Source organism: Chinchilla lanigera, unplaced genomic scaffold, assembly GCF_000276665.1.
Source record: "Chinchilla lanigera isolate Chin_1 unplaced genomic scaffold, ChiLan1.0 scaffold00044, whole genome shotgun sequence".
Taxonomy (NCBI): Eukaryota; Metazoa; Chordata; class Mammalia; order Rodentia; family Chinchillidae; genus Chinchilla; species Chinchilla lanigera.
The window spans coordinates 7,315,494-7,337,287 of NW_004955445.1; the positions used below are offsets into that span (position 1 = coordinate 7,315,494).

Genomic DNA, 21,794 nt, shown 5'->3' on the forward strand with positions numbered 1-21,794 from the left:
TTGTAACTGCTAAAGGGACATAACATGCTCACAGAAGGCACAAACTATGAAAGGGATAGCCTTTTTAATAAAAACAAAGAACTAGCTGATACTTTTGTGAGCACCATAACTAAGATGAAGTTAAACCTGAATTTATTATCTGCTCCTGTGACCGAGAAAAAAAATTTACTGTCTTACTACGTATTTTATGTTTTACTATGCATTTTCTAGCCATTAACTGAGATGTAATTTTGAAAGATTAAAACTGTCTTTAAAAGGGGTTGGATAGCAGCTATCAAAGCATTATTCACGCATGGTTTCAAGGACGCTTTCAGGTTCAGAGTTAGCCTTCTTTATCAAAACTCTTCACAACTTTGTCAAACACTTCTTCAACAGGTCTGGATGCATCTATTCTCTTGACTTTCCCCACTTTTTCATATGTCAAGAATTGGCTTTGGGGGCTGGGGGTTTAGCTCAGCGGCAAAAGCACCTGCCTGGCAAGCACAAGGTCGTGAGTTCGGTTCCCGGTACCGGAGAAAAACAAAAACAAACAAACAAAAAAAAGAATTGGCTTTGTTGCCTGAAGACAAGCCTGAACCCTCCTGTCCAAGCTCTCTCTGTTGTCATCACTTCTACCACTACTTTTTCCCCACTCAAGGCATCGTTCAATGCAGATCTCATTACTACAGTCAAAAAACACAGCAAAAGACACATCTGCTTTCCCATCCACGGTCTTGCTCCAACCTTGGAGGTTGTCTTGATTTCTTGGAAACCCATCAATCAAGAGTTTATTCTCCTGGGCATTGGCAGCCATTGTTGGATCCATTTCCCTCTTTAATAAACTGATAGTGATCTCAACTGGCACAGTCCTTCCTTCTTTAACGTACTTTCCAATGAGTTCGCCATACTGTGAGTCGGCCTTATTCCTCTCATCACGAAGAAGTTCTGCTGCAGAAAGGTGCGTGTGCCCATATTTCCCCACGATGCGGCCGCACTGGGTCCCCTTGCCGGCGCGGGACCGCGGAAGACACACAAGACCAGCGGCTTCATGAGGCGAGGAACGTGGAGAAGCGGTCGGCGGGCCAGCAGCGGGGAGCTCAGGCCCAGGACGTGCGCAGCCGGCGGTGGCAGAGGCTCACCATACACCGCGCCTCTGACAGCGGCGGGGAAAGGGGCGGGCCGCCGGGCCCCCCTGCGGAGCAGCCGGCGCCCGTCTATATTGCATATTGTTGTCTTCAGATTAGTTGTTCCAGTTACCAGATAGAAGCATGAAAATTGGTCAAGAAAATACATTTAAGCGTTAACTGTTCCTTTCAATAAAACAATAGACATCAGCAATACACTTATCCCAGCTATCCTTGTATACACATATATATATATTTTATTTTAAAGAGAAAAGAACAAAAACAAAATAACAAAAACAAAGACATAAACAAAACAACATAGGAACAATAAAAATGATACAGAATTTCAAAACAAGGTGATAGGAAATTAACAATGGTTATTATATTACATATTGTTATCTTCAAAGTGTTCACTCAGATAACCAGATGTAGGCATATAAGATTGATCAAACAGTTAAACATTAATTGTTCAACAAACCAATAGAAATTAGTAGTACAATTATCTTAGCTATCTTGTATATATATATATATACACAAATTGTTCCCATTCTTTTTTTCTCTTTTCCCTCATCCCAGTTGTTCTTTCCTATTTAAGCAGTTCCTTCCTCTTTCACAATATCTATTGTGCCTTTCAGATTTTATTTACTCTTTCAGGTTCTTATACTAGGGAGGCAATGTGGTATTTACACATGTGAGCCTGATTTGTTTTACTAATGAGCATAGCCTCTAGTTGCATCCATTTATCTATAAAATCCTCTAGTTTATCCTTCTTTATAGCTGAGTAATACTCCATTGTATAAAAATACCACATCTTTTTAACCATTCCTCAATTGATGGACATTTGGGTTGTTTCCAAGATTTAGCTGTTACAAATTGTGGTGCTATAAACATGGGTGCATATATATCGCTGTGATATGATGTTTTCAGTTCTCCTGGAAAAATAGCCAGGAGAGAAATAGCTGGGTTGAATGGGACCTCTAACCCTATTTTACTGAGGAATCTCCAGACTGATTTCCACATGGGTTGTACCAGTCTGTACTCCCACCAACAGTGGAGAAGGGTTCCTTTTTCCCCAGCTACAATTTTAAAACATTACATCCTTTCCTGGTAGACTAGATCAGCAGACATGTATTTTCTGTTAGGGCCAGAGAGCTCTTCAGACTTTGTAAGCCATGTGGTCTCTGCCACATCTAAAGGCAGAGACAGCCCCAGGTAATAAGAAAATGAATGAATGCCATTGTGTTTCCGTAAAACTTTATGGACGCTGAAATTTGAAATATTCTTCAAGTATCATGAAATGCTATTCTTCCTTTGATTTTTTTTCTCAACCATTTAAAATGAAAAAAATTATGCTTAGCTTGAGGACAGTCCAAACATAGGTGGTGGCCAGACACCAGTGTGGCTGTGGTTTTCGAGGCTGTCATGGAGTAGGGTGGTGGTTGGAGAAGAGAACCTAACTCTTGCAACCACCAACTCCGGCTCTGAGTCAGATCCCGGCCAGGAGAGACCGACTCTTCAACTTTGCTTTGAGTTGCTTTGTTTCCTTAAGCCTCAGCTTCCCCTTCTATAAAATGGAAATAGCAATAGCACCAGGCTGGTGTGAGGATTAAGCAATTTTATGCATACAGAGCTTAGAATATTTATATACCACACAGTATTAAATCTGTATGAACTCCAGTTACTGTGCTTGTTTCCAGTTACTTCTTAGGGCAAGTGCTTTGCAGTTCTTGCAATGATACAGTTTCCTTTCTACAAAACTGTATTTAGGTACAAAAATTACAAATGAGACACTCCATCAACTGAAGTTTGGGAAATAAAATGACCTCAGTTTATGAACTTAATTCACTCCACGATTCTCATTGCAAACTGAATTGGTCACAAACCAAATCAAATTTCTCCATAAGGTTCAAGGTTACCCGAATGGAAGCAAAATTTTGCCAAACGCCTCTGTCTGCAAACCCAACTGTTTATAGGGGTGGGGGTGGGGCACTCAGTCACCGAGGAATTACTTATCCACACTATGCAAAGCTGAGGAAAAGCAAATCGGAGTGCATGTTACCATCGGTGAATATCACTGAGAGCCGTGTGTGTAAACTGTCTTCTCTGCTATGCTGTGAGTTCTTTGGGGCAGGAGTAGCTCCTCACAGAACCCCAACCCTCACGCAGACCACAGCCCATAGCAACCACTTTCTTTCTTTAACTGAGCTAAGGTAGATTACTCCATCTCTACGTGGAGGCTTCCAGTTGCTCCCAGCTTCCCAAAAGCCCAGGAATCCAAGACTGGGCAGCTGACTCTCACTACCCCTCAGTTCAGTCACTGGACAAATATTTAAGAGCTCTAGCCAGGAGCAAGCTCTTCGGAGAGAGCAAAAGTACAGAATAAACAGCTGTGCTCCTGAGCTCTCCGGCCTGCCATGGTTGGTTCTGAACTTTTTTGATCATTTATCCCTAAGCTTAAAAACGGCTTGACATTTATGTCTTCAATGTAATCATAATTGATATGTCTTGTTATTTGTTGTTTTATTATTATATACTATTAGTTACTACTGTATAATAGAAATATAACTATAATTATAAAATATAACAAAATATATTATCCTTAATAAATTAAGTAGTTTATTATTTTATATCCTTGAATTATTAATTGTGTTAACTTATTTACAAATCGCACTGGGATTCCACTTTTACATTATACTGTGCACATTATGCAGAAGACTCTGGGATCAAAGTTCTATGGCCCCCTCCCACACACCCACCTTTGGGGAGGACCCTGGGTCTCCGGGGACAAGCTCACACCAGCACACAGTCGGGACACAAGGCAAAGTCCCTCATCAAAGCGTGACTTTGCTGGCTGCGGGCAGTGGGCCAGGCTGAGCACATCTCAGAGAGCAGAGGAGGCTGAGCCGAGACAGAAGTTAGACCGGCCGGACACAGTGCGCTCAGAAGGAAGGGCCCCTCGCAAGCAGGGGACCCATGGGTTCCAGGTTCCCCCCTCCCGCCTGGACACTGCTAGGGACCTAGGGGGAAGGGGCCCAAGGAGACAGTAGGTCTGAGATGCCAGCTCAGGGCCCTGGCCCTGCATCCCGGCACAGGTAGAGTAACTCCCAACATCTCAGAATTGTCCTGATTTCCCACCGGGTGTCTCAGGACGCTTTTCCTCATGGACAAAACCTCCCTGTGTGTTTTTCTGATAAGGAGTCCGGCTTCATCACGCTGACCGAGGCCTTTGGCTGCCCGTGTGGAGCAAAGCGATAAAGCCTCCAGACAGGATTAGGATCTAGGAGAACTGCAGGTCTGCGGAGCAAGGGAGCCTTAAAGAAGCCCTGCCCTTTATAGAAGCTAGACACGCTGCGTTGGTATTTGTCCAATGAATGAAGCAAGCATGAATGAATGAATGAATGAATGAATGAATGAATGAATGAATGTTTGCTCAGGTCCACCTCCAGTGGTTCAGAACAAAAATAAATAGGAGGAAGAGTCCGCTTTTATTCTTCCCAGTTTGTGTACTTGTCGTGCAGTACAGGTTCATTCGCCCGGGTGAATATCAGGCTCAGAAGAGACGACTGCCCTGCACCCCACACAGCCACAAGGGTCGGAGCTGGGGAGCCCCCTCAGGTTGCCGACCTGAGCCACCTTCTCACATCTTCTCATCCCCCATGTGGGTGGCTTCAATCTGAGCACAGGAAGGGACTCCACTAGCTAGGTCAGCCCAATCACTGGCCCGAACGTCATCTCCCACACCTGATGTTTGTCACTCAGAACCTGCTGGATGCCTCCAGGGTGGGACTTCCATCTCCACCTCCAGAAAGCCAGGAAGTTCCTAGCCAGGAGCTTCAGCTGGTTTCCCTGTGGCCTTGCCTCTGGTGTTTTAGAAAACAAATCTACTCTTTACACATGTGGGGGGGTGCACGCGTGCGTGTGCATGTGTGTGATACATGCATAATGCTCTGATTCTATATTGACAGCACTTTATATAGAATTAGGCTTTATTCAGTGCTTACTATGTGTCAATAATAAGCACTTCCTTATTAAATGCTTACTACTTTACAGATATTATCTACTTAATCCTTGTCACACCCCAATCCGGTACTGTGCAGTCACCGCCGGATTCCCTTCTTCAGATGAGAACACCAAGGACCAGAGAGGTTACACCACCTCCCCGAGTCCCTCAGACAATACCTGTCTGACAGCAGTCATACCCAAGTCCAAGAGGACCCCTGAGCCCCACCTCTGGCCACCATACACCCCACACACCCTACCCTCACACACCCCACCAGCCTGATTCCTTGACACTAAAGACATTTTCTTTTATGCTATAAAAGTAATTATGCTCTCTTTAAAAAAAAAAAAAAAAGCGAGAAAGCCCAGGATTCATGCATAATCCCACCACCCAAAGATAACTATTTTTAATATTTCCATGCATTTTTCATATGTATAGATGGTCTTGTTTGTTTTTTACAAAAAATAAGCTCATACTATGCATGTTATTTTGTAACATATGTTCTACCCAGTGATATATCTGGAACATCTTTCCATAGCAACACATAAAAGCTGTGCATCATAATTTCATGACTGCCTAAAATTTTGTCCTATGGATAAACCAAAATGTATTTAGCTCATCACCTCTTACTGGACGTTTAAATTTGTCCAAAGACAAACTCTCCAACTCATAGCCTTACACATATGTCTTCGCACATACATCTCACTGTTTCTCATAAGGAAAAATTGGCCCCTTGAGGAAAATTGTTGGGGTCTAAGGTTAAGTCCCCTCCTCCCAGAACATTGCTCCATACCTGGACACCCCTGTGGAACAGGTTTGTCTTCCTGCCCCTGACCCACACAGGGTCTGTCAGTCAGCTTTCCATCACTGTGACAAAATACCTGACAGAAACAACCTAAAGCAGAAAAGGTTTGTTTTGGCTCCTGGCTTCAGAGGTCTCATTCCACCATCACTTGGTTCTGTTGCGTCTGGGCCTGTGGGAACCAGAGGTCAGGGCAGAACAAAGCTGCTCACCTTATGAGAAACAGGAGGCTGAAAGGGTAAGGGCACCTGAGAGGAAGCAGCTGAGGATGGGATGGTCACAGCATCCATGATCCACTCCCTTCAACCAGGCCACACTTCTTATTTTTATTGTCTCCCAATAATTCCATCAAATTCTACTGGTGAAGTTAGAATCCATGATCCGAGCAGTCCCAAAGTTCATTAGCAACCAAGGCCTCAACAGAATGAGCCTTTTGAGGGGACACGTCATAACCAAATCACAATAGAAGATGTTGTCTTTTATAACCTTGGCCAATCTCGCAAGCCGGGGGGGAAAATAACAAAGTATGATCTTGTTTTAATGTATTTAAATTTTATTCCCAATAAGGTTGAATTTCTTCAAATATCACACATTTCTAGACTTTTAGTCATCCTTGTACTACTACGGTGGCCCTAAGAGCATAAAATACCTCAGGTAGAGTTCTGGCTGGGCTAGGCTTCAAAGGCCTTGTATACAGTGGGTCTCTGCCAGGTAGTCACTGGTCCTGCAGAGCTCTGCCAAGCTGCCAGCGTCTCAAGGGTCCTCTGGCTCCAGAAGTGGAATTAGACTGCCTGGTTAAAAGCTCACGCAGCCCCACCGCGTCCGGGTGGCATTTTATGGCTCTCTGGTTTCTGTCAGCTCTGCCTCGCTGACCACGCGGCTGTCAAGTCTGTGCATTCACAAAGCCTGCGCCTGCGCCAGACACCTTGCTGCTGCCTCGCCTGGGCCAGAACAGCCAGGAGCTCCCCTGTGCCCACGAGAAAGACAGCCTTGGTTTTAACCTCTAACCCTGGGCGTCCAGGGTTGGCACTGCCTGCCGTGACCTCTGCTGGCTTCCTGCTGACTGTGCTAAAGCCAGGAGTTAGGCTGGCTCCCGCTCTGCTGCAAGCACACTCACAAGGCTGCTTCCCCTGCTGCCATTTCACGGAGCCAGGGAATTGCGGTCACTTTGGGGTCTCCGTGTTGAGGGTCTGACAGACCAGCCCCTTCCGTGGTGCCTCAAGGTGAGGCAACAGCATGGACCCCTACCCCCCAGCCCACCCTCATTCTCATGGAAATGGTATCTCTACTTTTCTTGCCCAAATCCCGCCAGGCCCCAGTTCCTATGCCTCACAGAAGCCTAGGGAATAGGCACAGTTCAAGACCCAGGTTCAAGTCCCACGCTACCAGGTTACCTTCTCACAGCCTCAGTGTGCTCATCAGCAAAATGGGGATAATAGTAATACCTCCCTTGCAATGTTGATGCGAAGATTAAATGAGACCACACTGGTCAGCATAATTTTGGAAAGCACAGTATGCAGAGTCCACTTTGTTTTCATTTTATTACTGATGGAATGACCAGTTGCACGCTGTGATAATAACTTCCCAAATACAAACTAAGCATACAGGTTCATGGAGAAGTGTATAACCATTTGGTCTCACTGCCCTCCACAGGCCCTTCTGTGCCTTAGGTACAGGCCATGGTGCAACGTGCATGGCCACTAACATCTGCTGGCTTGAACTGACCAACGTAGCCAAGCCAGTGTCTATAAACGGGCAGGTGGTGGCTATAGCCTGTCTTTTATCCGTCTGTCCACTGAGCACTGATGTACCCAGAAGTCAAGTCCTACACTGGGGAAATCCAGCACCAGAGAGCCCTGCTGTCACACCGCTGCCCTGGCAGAGGACAAGCCACCCCTACTGCCGCTATTATACAAATGGACAAGAGCCAGACCATGGACGGCCATAGAGACGACCCACAATTCTGCAAGAGTCAGCCCAGAAAGGTCAGAACTTGGCGGATGGTGGCCAGCTCCCCCAGTCAACCCTAGACTTCCTTTCCCTGTGGCACAGGCTCCAAAGGAGGCATCACTCTCCTGGTAAGAGGTGGGCCTGGGCGACAAACTTGGTGGGGTGCTCTGACCACTGAGCCATACTGCCTGGCCTTGGAGAAGAGGAGGAAGAGAAGGAAAATAAAGAGGTGAGAAGAAACCTCAACCCTAAATAAAGAACGGCACATTCTTTCCCACAAACACTAAGAATGTGCTACATCTTCCTTCCAGGAAAATTAACTCATTCTGACCCAGCTTGGGTTCACCCCAACCACCTGGGCAGCTTGGTAAACATTTGGTTCCTGGGTCCCATCCCGAAGATTCTGAAACCAAGGGCCCGGGCTGGGGCATGAGAACTTGCATTTTAATCTAAGTCTCACGGTCCTTGGACCTTTGAGTGAGCCTCCCGTAGCAGCTGCGCAATCAGCTGGGAGCTGGGAGCCAGGGGCGGCTCTCAGGTCTCCACCTTCAAGCCATTAAACCGGAATCTGTAGCTAAGCAGTATCTCCAGGTGTTTCACTGTTCGAGAAGCAGTGCTCTAGCAGTCTCATTTAAGGAATCCAAACACTGCTCAGACAATAATGAGTCATAGCCAGCTGCTTCATGTAGAGTAACTCATTTATGATCCCAAATAATCCTATGGGATAGGGACTGACATCCCATTTTACAGATGAGAAAAGCAGGGCACAGAAAGGTGAAGTAACTTGCCAAAGTCTCAAAGCTGGCAGGTGTTGAAAGGGCCGTTCAAACTGGAGCCCCTGGAACCTGCGCCCCCGCGTGGCCTGGGAACAAGCCGGCACCATCCCACCTGCCCTGTGGGCCCAGTCACTCAAACAAGGTATCCAGCAGCTCTGCAGAATCAGCACAAGCAGTGCCTCTTTATTAGGTCCTGGGGCCAAAAAATACATGCAAATGACAGCGATACTCCAGAAAAAAAGCAGCCGGGTGGGTTTGGGTGTTATTACTACATTTAAAAAAAAAAAACAACCCATTTAGGGTTCTTTTAAAAACAACCAAGTCAGTGCATACTCAAGTGAGCCCCACAATTCCAGCATTTTGCTCTCAAAGCCGCTCTCAGAGTCACATTCCAGAAGGTTCTGTGGCAAGAACAAGAACAGGTAAAGAGCCCTGCATAATGAAGAGAGCCTCTGCCCAAAAGGACTTGTTTGGACATTTTTATATGGTCTGCCCTTTGGAGGGAAGCTATTTTACAAAACAAAGCTACGTTCTCTGAACTTAAAATGTCAAAACAAAAAAAAACCACATAAAACAGGGCCGGATTGCTTCACCGCGCCTCTCTCCGCCTGTGCACGCTCTTCTCTCAGGGCTTGGCTTGGATTTGGGGTCCTCTCTTCCCGCTGCTGCTTAACTGGAGAGTCATGCTTGCAAGCAAGACCGGCCTCGGGGTCTGTTCCCACCTCCCTAGCGACAAATCTCCTCAGGATTATCAGCCGGTAGTGAGGGGTGTGGCTAAGCAAACAGAGCCCGGGGCTGGCTGTTCTGAAGCGGAGGCAGAGGCTTTCAGTGCAGAACTGTGAGCCAGAAAGGCTCGAAGGCAGGCACAGCAGGGACAGTAACGGTGTTCTGATAGATTTTTAAGGGCGTGAAGACTTTAGAACCTTAAAAATTATTTTCCTAATTCCATGAAATGGGAAAAATAAGGGCACTAAATGGAGATGTCATACAAATAGCTAGGAACAGGCCAGAAACGGGACCCCGCTTGATGTGAAGGATCAAAGGGATTATGTGCTTGTGCATTTCAGCAGGGAGTGCGCTCCGCTTTCAAAAATCATGGCGGGGCTGGGGATATAGTTCAGTGGCGCAAGTGCCTGCCTGGCAAGCACAAGGTCCTGAGTTCGATCTCCAGTTTCAAAAAAGAAAAAAAATCAACTAATACTCAAAAATCACGGAGTGAGGAGTCCAGGCCTGAGCAGAGTCGCCCATCCAGGCGGAAATCCACTCATCCTAGTCCTTGCAAAGCCTCCCTAGCAATAGCGGCCACCACCACAGACAAGGCCAAGGGGAGGGAGTCCACCGGGGCAGGACACAGAAGACGACAGAGGTCTAGCACAGTCCTTAATAAAAGATGAACAGCTCATAGCAGCACCCTGTAAAGCAGCAATGAAAGGGTGGATGACCACAGGAGGCTGGCTAAAGACCTTTGTATGTACCCATAACGTGAAATTAGGTTTTCAAACAGGACAGAGCGAATTAGGGAAATAGTTACAATATAGTGTTAGATGGGGAAGTTGGGGGAGGGGTAGTGTCATGGTTTGTGTCTGGGTGTCCCCCCAAAGCCTCATGCAGTCATGGGGTGGGCTTCTAGTTTATGACTGATTCATGGTCCAGTGTTGGAATTATGGGTGTGAGTGCTACACCCACCCTGTGGTGGGTAGTTTGCATACAGTGTAAGGGAGGGAAAGAGGCTGCTTGCCACTGCTCCTCCCTTTTGCTCTTGTTGCTTTTGCTGTTTTCCGCCACCATGAATGGTTACCCTCTGCCATGTGCCACCCTGCCTTGGAGCCAGCCAAGTCTGGACCGAAACCTCCACAAACTAAGCTAAATAAATCTTCCCTTCCTTAATTTTGGGCATCAGGTATTTTATCTCAGCAATGAGAGAAAAGTAACCAAGACAGGTAGGAAGCACAGCATGAAACTGATTTTACTGTCCATATAGGAATTCCTTAAGGGGGGGGGAAAGAATGGAAGAATAATCACCAGATGTTAAAACCAAACTGAATACCCTTAAAATGGTGTAAGTACTTAAAATGATACTTTGATTGAAATATGGGTAGTTTTTACTTCCTTTCTCACATGTGTCTGCATTTTTCTAATTTTCCACAATGTACATGAATTCTTATAGAGAAAAATGATTCATAATTCTTATAAACAAAAAATATGTTGCTGGTATTTCCAGCTATAATATATATGATATTATAGCAATATAATAACAATTACCATTTATTGAGACTCTAATCTTTAAATCATTTATGTTATAGCTACTATGACCTCAGGAGACAGGTACTATTATCACCTGCATTTGCTAATGGGGAAAATGGAAGCTTCTAGAAGTTAACTGTCTTGCCTGTAGCCTAGTTAACACTAAAAAGGCAGAGCTGGGTCTGGAGAGGATGTAACTAGTACCGGCACTAGTTACCTTAAAGCAAGGCTCCCAAGCAGGATGCCAGATAAACTACAGCATGCTCAGGGTCACCTGAATTTCACATATATAATAAGTACTTTTTTACTATAACTACTGTATATCCCATGCAATATTATTCATTGTGCTCTGAATTTCTCATTTCACTGGGCATCCTGGATTTTGTTTTATTTTGTTTTTTTTGTGATACTGGGGATTAAACTCAGGGCCTATGTGCATGCTAGGCAAGCACCCTACCACTGAGCTACATCCCCAGCCCTCCTGTTTTGTTGATGCTGTTTTTCTTAGAGATACCAGTTCTCTTTCTAAATTTCTGTGGGATAGGCTCAGAAGTAATGCAGCAAGCCAGGGGTCACAAAGAAAGTTCCCAGGATAGGGGCCCAAAACTACTCCAATAATATCTAAGAACAATCAGTCCTCAGACAAACCCAGAGAGAATCACTATGTGTTTTGGGTTACCTTTTGTTACACCCCATTATGAGTCTTTGCTGCCTAATACAGGTTGGCCACCTGGAGGGAAGGATGCCTAGGATTCACAGATCCCACCTAGTAGTATTGCTAAGTACTTTGAAGTCACATGTGGGCTATGTCCACCCCAGGTGGTAACAGATTTCAGAGTCCCCTCTATGGAAGTACTTGTTGGACTTTGCAGTCAGTAGTCAGGGTAAGAAGCAACACTACACCCACCCTGCCCATGTCCATCCCCCTAACATGGGTCCTGGGGCTCACTGTGACAACCCAAGCTAGACAGCAGCTTTTAACCTCACTGTCCTTTAGGATCATGGGAGATTAAAATGCACTGACACTGGCCCACTCCTGAGATGCTGATTTGTTAGCCAGGATGGGACCAAGTGTAGGCCTCCACCGCTGTTCCCCAGGCAGTTCCGGGTATGCCCACCCCTGTACACTGAGTTCCGGGGACACCACTGAAGGGCACATAGCAACTTCATCTCTCAAACTGAAACACCATAATAAGCCTCACTGCATGGCTGAAAGGATTAACGGCGATCTGCTCAGAGAAGGCCCCGCTCGGAAACACTTGGCAAAGGTTATTGCTTCGCTTACGACAGAGCATGCTGGCTGACCCCCACTGAGCTCTCCCTCCTTATGCAGATCTGTCTCCTCATTTAATCTTAAAGACGTCCAGTAGACGGTCACCATTGTGCCCAGTGGACAGATGAGAGACCAGGCAGAGAGGCCGCAGCTTTTTTAAGGTCACCGGCTAGGAAAGGTAGAGCCAGGATGCAAACCCATGCTCTGGTTCGGAGTCCTGCTCTCGGTCCCATCCTTGAATAATCTCACTGCTGGAAGAGGCTGTTAGCAGGGAAACCAGCTACCCCTACCCACGTGCCCATTGCTACAGCTGTCTGCCTACCTGGAATGCTGGTCCTTTCTCTCCTGCAAATTATAACCTACCCAGGGGAGAACCTGTCATCTCTGTGCTCTTAGAAACATTGCAGTGAGCACTCATGTATCCATTGGTTTAGTCCTTCTCTTACTAAGCAAATGTGTATTGAGCACATACTACGCACCAGACGAGGTGCTACACACTGGCTATAAACACTGAAAGTCTTGGTGGAGCCCTCAAGCAAACAAAGGCATAACTTCAAATTGCAGAGGCTGCTCTGAAGGAAGCAGAGAGTTTTAACCAACCCTGAGCACAGGAATCCAGGGGCTGGGTTAAGGTAGAGGGCTGGTGTGACCCAGTTTATTTTTTCTGGCTGCTGAGGAAGACTGGCTGGAGGGGAGGAGTGGAGGCAGGGAGGCTAGGGAGGAGGCCAGGTGGGACAGGCAGGGGCCAGGTCAGTGTAGAGGTACCCTGGGGGTGGGAAGGGATGTCTTTCAAGAGAAACTTGCTCCCAACACGCTGGGAGTCCTTACCACTTGCTTTGGCCCTTGTGACACATTGCAGCATTTCCTGCTGTGACTTGTGTCATGATTGTGGACACTGCCTCCGCAGTAATATTCAAAATATTGAACAACCAGTGCCAGAGAGGACTCCCAGTCAGGACACACAGAGTGCCTCCAGCTTGAGGCAGGGGCAGGCTGAGGGGCCCAGGGGCCCAAAGAAAGAGCCTGGTGGGGGAGGGAATTCCCAAAGCTAAGGATGAAACTTGCTGGTCACACTTTAATAACCAGTATCAAATCCAAATGGTGCGGGGCAGCCGAGGCGGCCTCCTTACGAGGTTTTAAGCTTCTAGAAAGTAGGAATTGATTTAATGAACGTCAGTTAGCTAGGCATTAGGCAGGTGTCACATCCCAAGTGACAGTCTGCTCCACAGGGGCCCAGGCTTGTGGTTGGCACTGCGATCCTGCGATGGACCCATGCCCTCTGCCATGGACTCTGGGCTGGCAGGGCAGTCTGTTCTCCATGCCCAGGGATCACGAGGAGAACACGGTGTGTTGGACAATGCTGCCAGTTCCTCCCTGCCTGGCAGAGGCTGTTCTATGCTGGGGGCCCCTGGATGCTCCGTCCTGCCAGACAGCCCTGGGAGCGCAGCCAGGTAGGACGAGCAGGGTGGTGAAGGGAGTCATGTCACTCTGCTCCCCCTCAGGGTTTGTCCTGCTTTTCTTCATGTTGAAGTTCTGACATTTATACAGTGGAGAAAAAAAAATCATGGTTAAGAACAAGCAGGTGAGCTGGGTATAATGGCACATGTGCAGTGACTCAGGAGGCTGAGACGGGAGGATTGCTTGAGCCCAGGAGTTTAAGACTAGTCTGGACAACACAGCGAGACTTTTAAGTAAAAAGCGGAGAAATCTATTTTGAGAGCACCATTTGTTCTGGTCAGCTCTCCCCGTACTCCTCAGGTGCTTAGCTCTCTGCCTGCAAAACAGGGAAGATGCTTGACATTCGTACTTCATTCAGAAAGCTGGTCTGAAGAGGGACAGAACTGTATTAATAGCCACCATTTAAATGGATCCGTCCTTTCCCTTCTCTCCTCTCCTCCCTCCTCCCCTCCCCTCGTTTCCTTCCAGAGAGATTCACCAAGCATCTGCTGATAGAGGTGGGGCAGCCACCTCGTGACCCCTGCTGCTGGGGAGTCTGTTCACCTGATGGCCTGTTTTCCCCCTTGGCCCGGAGGGGGTCACACTGTGCTCACCCGCTGGTGTGAGGCGGAGCTGATGAGGACTCCCCTGGGCAGAGTCTGGGGCAGCCTTCGGCCATCACACCACCCTCCATGGGCAAGTCCCACTGCAAGGAAGGTGCATTGTTTTAAGCCATGGTCAGTCCACGCTGCTTAGAGTGAAGAGTGGAGGGACTTGAACCAACCTGACCTTGAATCCCCCCTTTCCACTCACCACTGGGTGACCTCAGACAGAGGGTTTTGCCTCCATGGGTCTCCATGTCCGCTAGTGGAATAAAACTCTTCTGGTTTGAAAGGGCAGAAATAAAAGCCCACTGTCGGGTAGTTTCAAAAAAGGCCTGTGACACAGGGAGAGGAACTGCAAGGGCTTTAGACAAAAGGCCCTGGCATCATGTTTTAGAAACCCCGGAAGCTGTGGGGTGCTGGACAAAGGTGCATCACCACACCATGCCTCTGTTTTCTCATCTGTAAAATGGGGCCATCGCTGCCCTGGCCACAAAGGATAGGAATGAGAATCCTAGGTGGTCGTTTGTATCAGACGCTGTCACAGAGAAGTTCTTGGAGACTAAGGTAAGGTCTGGACTGTCCTCAGAGGCCTCTAACCTCTTGGCCAGCAGGGAAAGTTCATGTTTGTGACCATTACAATGGTAGACAGTGGCTGCTCTGGCCCTGGCCCTGCAAGCCAGAGGCTCCAGTTTGAGCCCTGGCCCTGCCACCTCCTGTCCAACACATTCTCATCTCTGTGGCTTCATTTCCCATCCTTAAAGGAGAGCTCAGCTACCCAGTGAGCTTGTCAGAATTAAGCAAGTGGACATAGAGTGAGTTCCCTAGAACAGGACCTGCGCACACGAAAAGCGCCATAGAGGCGTTCCCTGTTGTTACTGCGCTCCTCACTCACGGGCTGGTGACCCCCAGAAGGAGCGGCCCTCTGCTACAGCAGATGTGCCGTGGGCGACCCCATCCACCTGACAGTGCTGCCCTCTCCACCTCTCCCCCAGGGGCCTAGAATGACCAGGTCATCTCATGCCTGAGTGCCACCACGAGCTCTGAGAGGCCCCTTGCTGGGCTCCACTGGAGGCCACCTTCCTCCAGTCCCCTGCCACACACTGCCGGCTCTAATAGGTCTCATCCCAAGGCTGCTTTTCCTCCCATCACCCCCTGCGATGGCTCCCAGGCCACCCACTGTGTATAAATACACTTGACTTTTATGGGCTGTGGGTGCCCTGGACATAAACCGTCTCCTCCGTCCCGTGGGATGAAGAGAGGGCCGGACACAGAAGCCACAGCGAGGCCAGGACAGACTGAGACCTGAAGGCTAGAACCCCCTCCATGCCTATGTCCTCACGGAATCGCACGCCCCCGAAAACTTTCCATCTCTTCCACTACGTTCATGCAATTTTGGCACCGGCCTGGGTCAGAAAGTATCTCTTCGCTCTTCCTCCCCCACAAGCCCTGGTTTAGGGGGCCACTGGGAGGTCTCTTTGCTTGGGTTCTTGCTTCGTTCTGCCCCTGCTTCCCACTGTGCCGCGGGCAAGCTGCCTGGAAGACGTTTTAAAGCATAAACCTTCTCACAGCCTCCTCCAGGGCCTGCAGAGGCGCCTAGCATTGTGCTGAGGGTAACCCCCGGCCTACCCCAGCCCCAGGACCCTCCTACTCTGACCCTGCCTTTCGATCTTAATGGATACCTGGATTTCTGCACCCTGTGGTTAAATCTGTGTTTCGTTTCTGTTTGCAGACGATGTAGCAGCTAAAGCCACCCGCTCCAGAGTCAGACCGCTCCTTCCTCCAGGGGTTCATTCAGTCAAAACATGAGCACGGAGAACCCACTGTACAGTGCACTCTGCTCCAGACCTGTGGGGACAGGGGTGACAAGGCAAAGTCCCCGGCCAGGGCCACCACAAAGACATGCAGACCATGTAGCAGCGCATGGTCAGGCCTCCGCTGGGTCTCACGCTCCCTCTACCACTTTCGTGGCCGTCTGAAATTCATAACCATTTTCAGACAAAGCTTCGATTTGCACTCTTCACAGGGCCCCAGATGATGTAGCCACTCCATCCCTGCCCTCAGGAAGCTCACGTTCTGTCCAGTGGGAACTAAACAGATCTCTAGCTTCAGCCATGGAAGAAAATGTTAGAAGAAAGGTCAACCAGCGGTAGACTGGCTGGTGACAGTGACCCCGACTTAGCAGAAAAGACCACATCCAAGAAAGGTGACGGAGGCAGCTGGGCAGGCCCTGGAGGTGGTGGGAGGAGAATAAGAGCCGGAGCTGGGGTCCTAAACCAGGAGCTCCCCTACCGAGCTGAAGGGCCAGGCAGGGGGCTGGGGTGGTGGAGCCTGCCCAGAGGAGAGGTGATGTGGCGCCCCCAGGCTCCAACAGCTCTGTGGCCCCGCATCCCAGGCACACGTTCAAAGTCACAGCCCACTGCAGACAGTGGACGAGAGGGTCTAGAACAGTGATGGCGAGCCCTGTAGAGCTTTCAGTGATAACACACAGCCGGCTGCAGCACGCGTGCCATGCGTTCACCACTACTAGTTTAGAACTTTCTGTCCATCCTGGCTCTGCAGTCCTGATTCACCATCCCACTCTGCTGTGGCAAAGTTTGTGACAGCCCAGGATGGCCCCTCCTCTCACCACTCCATGGACAGATGCTGGGCGTGAGGTGCGCTGTGTCTTCCCTGCCAGGGCTGAGAGCTGGTGCTGGCCTCAGCCTGCTCTGGCTTTGTCCAAAGGGACATTGCCAAGGTTGGACAGGGCTAAGAGAGAAAGGACTCTTAAGAAAGCAGGGACTTTCTCCCCAGTCATCAGAAGGACTGAGACAGGATAGACAAGCCAGGCCTGGTGGCACACACCTGTAATCCCAGCTGCTCAGGAAGCTAAAGCAGAAGGATCCCAAGTTTGAGGCCAGCCTAGGCAAACTAATGGGACCCTGTCTCAAAATAAAAAATGAAAAAGTTTGGAGGTGTAGCTCAGAGCAAAGGCTCTCAGTTCAAAAAAGAAAAAAAAAAAAAAAAAAAAGAACAACGAAAGAGCTGTGTTTTTTTCACTTTATGACTCAGTTTTGTTTAATACCATGTAGGAGTACACAGTAAAATTATCATCCTTGCTAAGAATCAGAACCCAAGCCTGCTCCGTGTAGGTAAAGACACGCTGTAGTTTAGATCGCAGATGCCCCAACCCCAAGGTGCAGGGGGGAGGCGTGGTCACCAGCCTGGGAGGTGGGGCCTGGGGGGAGGAAGATGGGTTATTGGGGGCCCTGGAAGGGGCTTTCGGGACCTTAGGACCTTCCTGTCTTCTTTGTTGGTTTCCCAGCAGCCAGGAGGGCAGCAGCTTTCCTCTCCCACACCCCTCCACACACCATGTCCCTGACTCATCACAAGCTCATAAGCAACAGGCCAGCCCATCCTGCACAAAACCCCCGGAGCCAGGAGTCACAGTGACCCTTCCATCCTTACAAGCCGATCGTCTCAGGGGTCTTGTCACAAGGTCAGGAAGCTGATAGACACAGATGAACAGGGGACGGGGAGCTCTCCGGGGAGCAGAGCCCAGGCGCGCTCGGGATTTGTAACTTCCCAAGGATGCCGAAGACTGAAAGGCCAAGTTGTGACATGGGCGGTGAGGCGGGGCAGCTTCAAACAGGCTCACAGAAGGAGCAGGCTGCCCGGAAGCGCAGAGCCTGAGCAGTCCGGACCCCGAGGCTAGGGCTGGTGCACTGGGTCGGGGCCCCTGAGCCCTCTCCCCACTTACTAAAGCCCACCTCAGAGTCACTCCCGCAGCCGTGTGAAGAAATCGTTCCGGCAGCCTGTGCGCCTGCACATGTGCGTGTTTTTCCCCTTGTGTCTGCACCAACCAGAGCGGGAGCCTGCAAGTTCTCCGTCACCACCGGGTACTGTACGTAGTAACTGCGCATGCGCCGCCCACCCCCTCGCAGCATACTTTTCAGCTGCGCTTCTCAGACCCTGGCGTCCAAACCCAGATCACCTGGTGAGTTTGTTCAAATGCAGATTCCTGGACCTGGCCTAGACTCGCGAGGGTACTAACCTCGCACGACCACCTCACAGGCCTGAGTAAGACGGCACAGGACCTGGGGAAGCAAGGCCTGGGCGGGCCAGCAGGTCAGCGACCAGCAGCATATGAGAAGTCTCACGCCGAATCCTGAGAAGCCCAAATGGTCAGCAACGTCCAACAGAAGTGGAAACCGTCTTCAGGCTCAGCTCAAAACAGAAAAAGTGAAGTTTTGCCCCTCTCGGGCTGCTTTTATTTTTATTGTTTTTTAAAGAGGCTAAAAATTAAAAAAAAAAAAACAACATTAAAAAACGATAAAGAATTTGAAAACAAGATAGAAAATTAACAAGGGTTGTTGTATTGCATACTGTTATCGTCAAAGTGGTTGCTGAGATAACCAGATATAGGCATGCAAGATTGACCAATTACACATCGACTGCTCCTTTCAACAAACCAATAGAAACTAGTAGTTCAGTTATCTTTGTGCTGCTTTTAGTGGCCAGCTGTGTTCCGTTTCTCAGCCGTCAGTAGTCGCCGCCGGGTGGCCCCCAAAGGACATGACCCTGTGCCGATCAGGGGACCTGGGACAGTACCTTCTATGGAAGAGAGTATTGCCTTGTATGACCAAGGTTTGATTAGTGGGAGGGTGGGAGGACCTTGTCAGATGGAGCGGGACAGGAAGGAAGGAGAAAAGGGGTCACGAAAAGGGAGGCAGGAAGGCACAGCCCCCAGGGATGGCAGCGGCCAAGGCTGTCTTCCTCACTAGAGGCTGAGAGGGGCTGTGCCCTGCCCACACCTCAGGCTCAGACCCTGCTTCACAAGGCTGGGACAGAGCAAATTTCTGTGCTTGAAGCCACCTCGCATGTGGCCATTTGATCAGCAGGGACAGGAAACTAGTCTGATTGAAAAGTACTGTGTGATTCGAGGAGGAAAGTCAAGTATTTAAATTTACCCCACCCCAGGACCTTTGCACATGACCCTTCTGCTGCTGTGTCAGTGGGCCATATCCTGCTCTTTTCATGATCCTGTCCCTGTTCAAACATCACCTCCTCACAGAAGCCTTCCTGCACCTGCTCCCCTTCCCACAGTGGAAGGAGTTGCTAGTCATATTATCAGCCCATTGCGGAGTTTCCCTTACACTCCCACCAAATAAAGAGACCTGCTTGCCAAGCCTGGTGGCACACACCTATTATCCCAATTACTGGGGAGGCTGAGGCAGGAACACTGTGAGTTCAGCCAGTCTGGGCAACATAGCAAGACTGTATCTCAAAAAACACACATAAATAAATCTAATAAGTGCAAATTAAATAAGTGTCAATACAAATAAATGCAGTGATTTGATCAGCAAATTGTTTGTTGGTTGGCTTGTCGATCATCTGTATGTGAGCGGGAACTTGGTGTGAGTTGTTCACAGCTGTATTCCCATGCTGGGTACTGACCGAGTGGATGCTGAGTAGACAAATACTGAGTAAAAGGAATTAACGATTTTTCACCCAAAACGTGGAGAAACGTGAGCTTCATATAAGAGAGCTTCATGCTTTAAGAATTCTTCAGCACCAAAGGGTCTCTTGGCCACACCCTCCCCCCACCAGGGGCACATTGTCCTTCTCCTCTGCCATGAGCTCACTTAGATGGGAAACTGGGGGCTTGACCCTCCACCCCCTTCCTTCCGGTCATGGCCCGGGTTGCACAGCTGGTAGAGCGCAGACTCCTGAGTTTCATGCCAGGATGCTGCACCCCAGAGGACGCCCCAGCTCTCAAGCCTCTAACGCAGCTTGAGCAGTTGGCAGAGAGTGACTTCATTTGCCAACAAATGTGGCTGCACACAGCTGCACACTTGCTGGTCTCCGATCGGCATAGGTGGCTGGGGAACTGTTCGCTTGTCTCCCTTGCTCGTTAGAATACACCGCAGCAGCCAGCATGCTGCAAGTCTGACCCGGCCACACGCCTAAAGCAAAGAGTGACGCGGGCTGTGTGACCCACTGCGCCGTGTGAACGTACAGGCGGAGCGGCCGGGCCCCTCCATTGATTGTTCTCAGTTCCTTTTCTGTCCCCGCAGCGGGCAGACTCACGGACCTTCCCGGGAGAGATGTAAAGCGCCTTAAATTATTTACTATTAAAAGGCACTGCGCTGCCAGCTTCCTCTCTGCATTATTTAGCACCATCGTGTACAGTTGTCTATGTGTGACATCGAGACGCTGTGTTCACACGAACTCTGACAGAAGTGACTTCATTCCAGGAGAGCTGTGAACTCCCGGTCTCCGGCATCTGCTGCTCTGCCCTTCCTGAAGCCAGCAAGACCTGACTGTTTTTGAGGTGCCCAGAAGTCAGAATCAAACCCAGGAGCAAAGAGAGAGGGATTAAAGGAAAGCAGAGCCGGCAGGGGAAAAAGGCAGATCAATGCAGGCTCAGCTGTTTATTGAGCACCTACTGGATGCCTCCTACCTTGTCTTTCCCTCAAAATGTAAAGACATCGATCCTGCTTTCCCAGGACAGCACAGGAGCCGGAGATAAGGTACCTTATAAGGTGAGGGTGGGTGAAACCGGGCGCATCTTCCCCACTTAAGCTGAATGACCTCTGACCTCTTCCTGCATTTTGGGATCCTACACCGGCACAGTGGGAGCAGGTGCATCTCCCTGGAGGCACCATAGTGAGAATTGAGGACTCTCCTGTGGAACGTCCGGTGCGCATGCGTTCATCCGGGTGCACGTGGTCCAGCACGGGCAGCAGAAGACGCGAAGCAGAGAAGACCACCAAGAAAGGCGGCTGTTCGGGAGGGAGGAAGGAAGGAAGAGTGCACGGTGACTGAGCCTTGGAGCGGGGTGATGGCGGGGAACTGGGGACCAGCTTCCCACCTCTCTTCCTTCCGCAGCGGCCTGAGTGCCCTGCTGGGCTACACTCCCTGCCACGCACGGGAGGCATTTAGCGAACACTTAGTGGTCATCTACTATATCCCGGCCACTGCTCAAAGCGAGGGGACCCTATCTGTGAACAAAACCCAGGCCAAAACACCCGTCCACTCGAGCACTGAAAATATAGCATTGCTGTCCTCAAGGAACCTAGAGAGGGCGATGGGTTAAAAAGCAAAATCACAGCAGGAGGAAGGTGCTGGGGAACAACAAAGCCAGGCAGACAGCAGTGGGCGGGGCGGGCTCCACGAGGCGGACGCGCAGAAGTGGCCTCTAAGCCGAAGTGCAAGGCTATAGACTAGTTACTGCACTGCACAGAGGAGCTCAGGAGAGACTCCCGGCTGGGGTTAATGACTGAGTCCTCCGTGGAGGCACGAAGAGACAGTTTCAAATGCGACTCCTTGCGCTGCCACGGAAGATGGATCTCTGCATTAACTTTAGGAGGTGATAAAAGTTTTCATTAAACATCTGCCGAGCTACAAAGGCAGCCATCACGAAAAAATACGTGATGCCATTTCCTCTTGAAAATGGCCAGGTTCAGAGATGGTCCTGGAAAATAAACGGGGTTGGGGGGAAGGGGGCCAATCAGACGTAAGCCCTGGTTGCAGCACACCACAGGGATCCAGCCTGGGAAGCTAGCTGACACTTGTTTTCCCGCCCTTCCCATCCGTTCTCTCTCCATCCCCCGCTTGAAAAT

The 21,794-nt window shown here is 49.3% G+C and overlaps 1 pseudogene; it reads right to left on the minus strand.

Annotated features, from left to right (window-relative positions):
• Positions 1-322: 322 nt before the first annotated feature.
• LOC102021184 lies at positions 323-1,121 on the minus strand (annotated as a pseudogene).
• Positions 1,122-21,794: the final 20,673 nt, after the last annotated feature.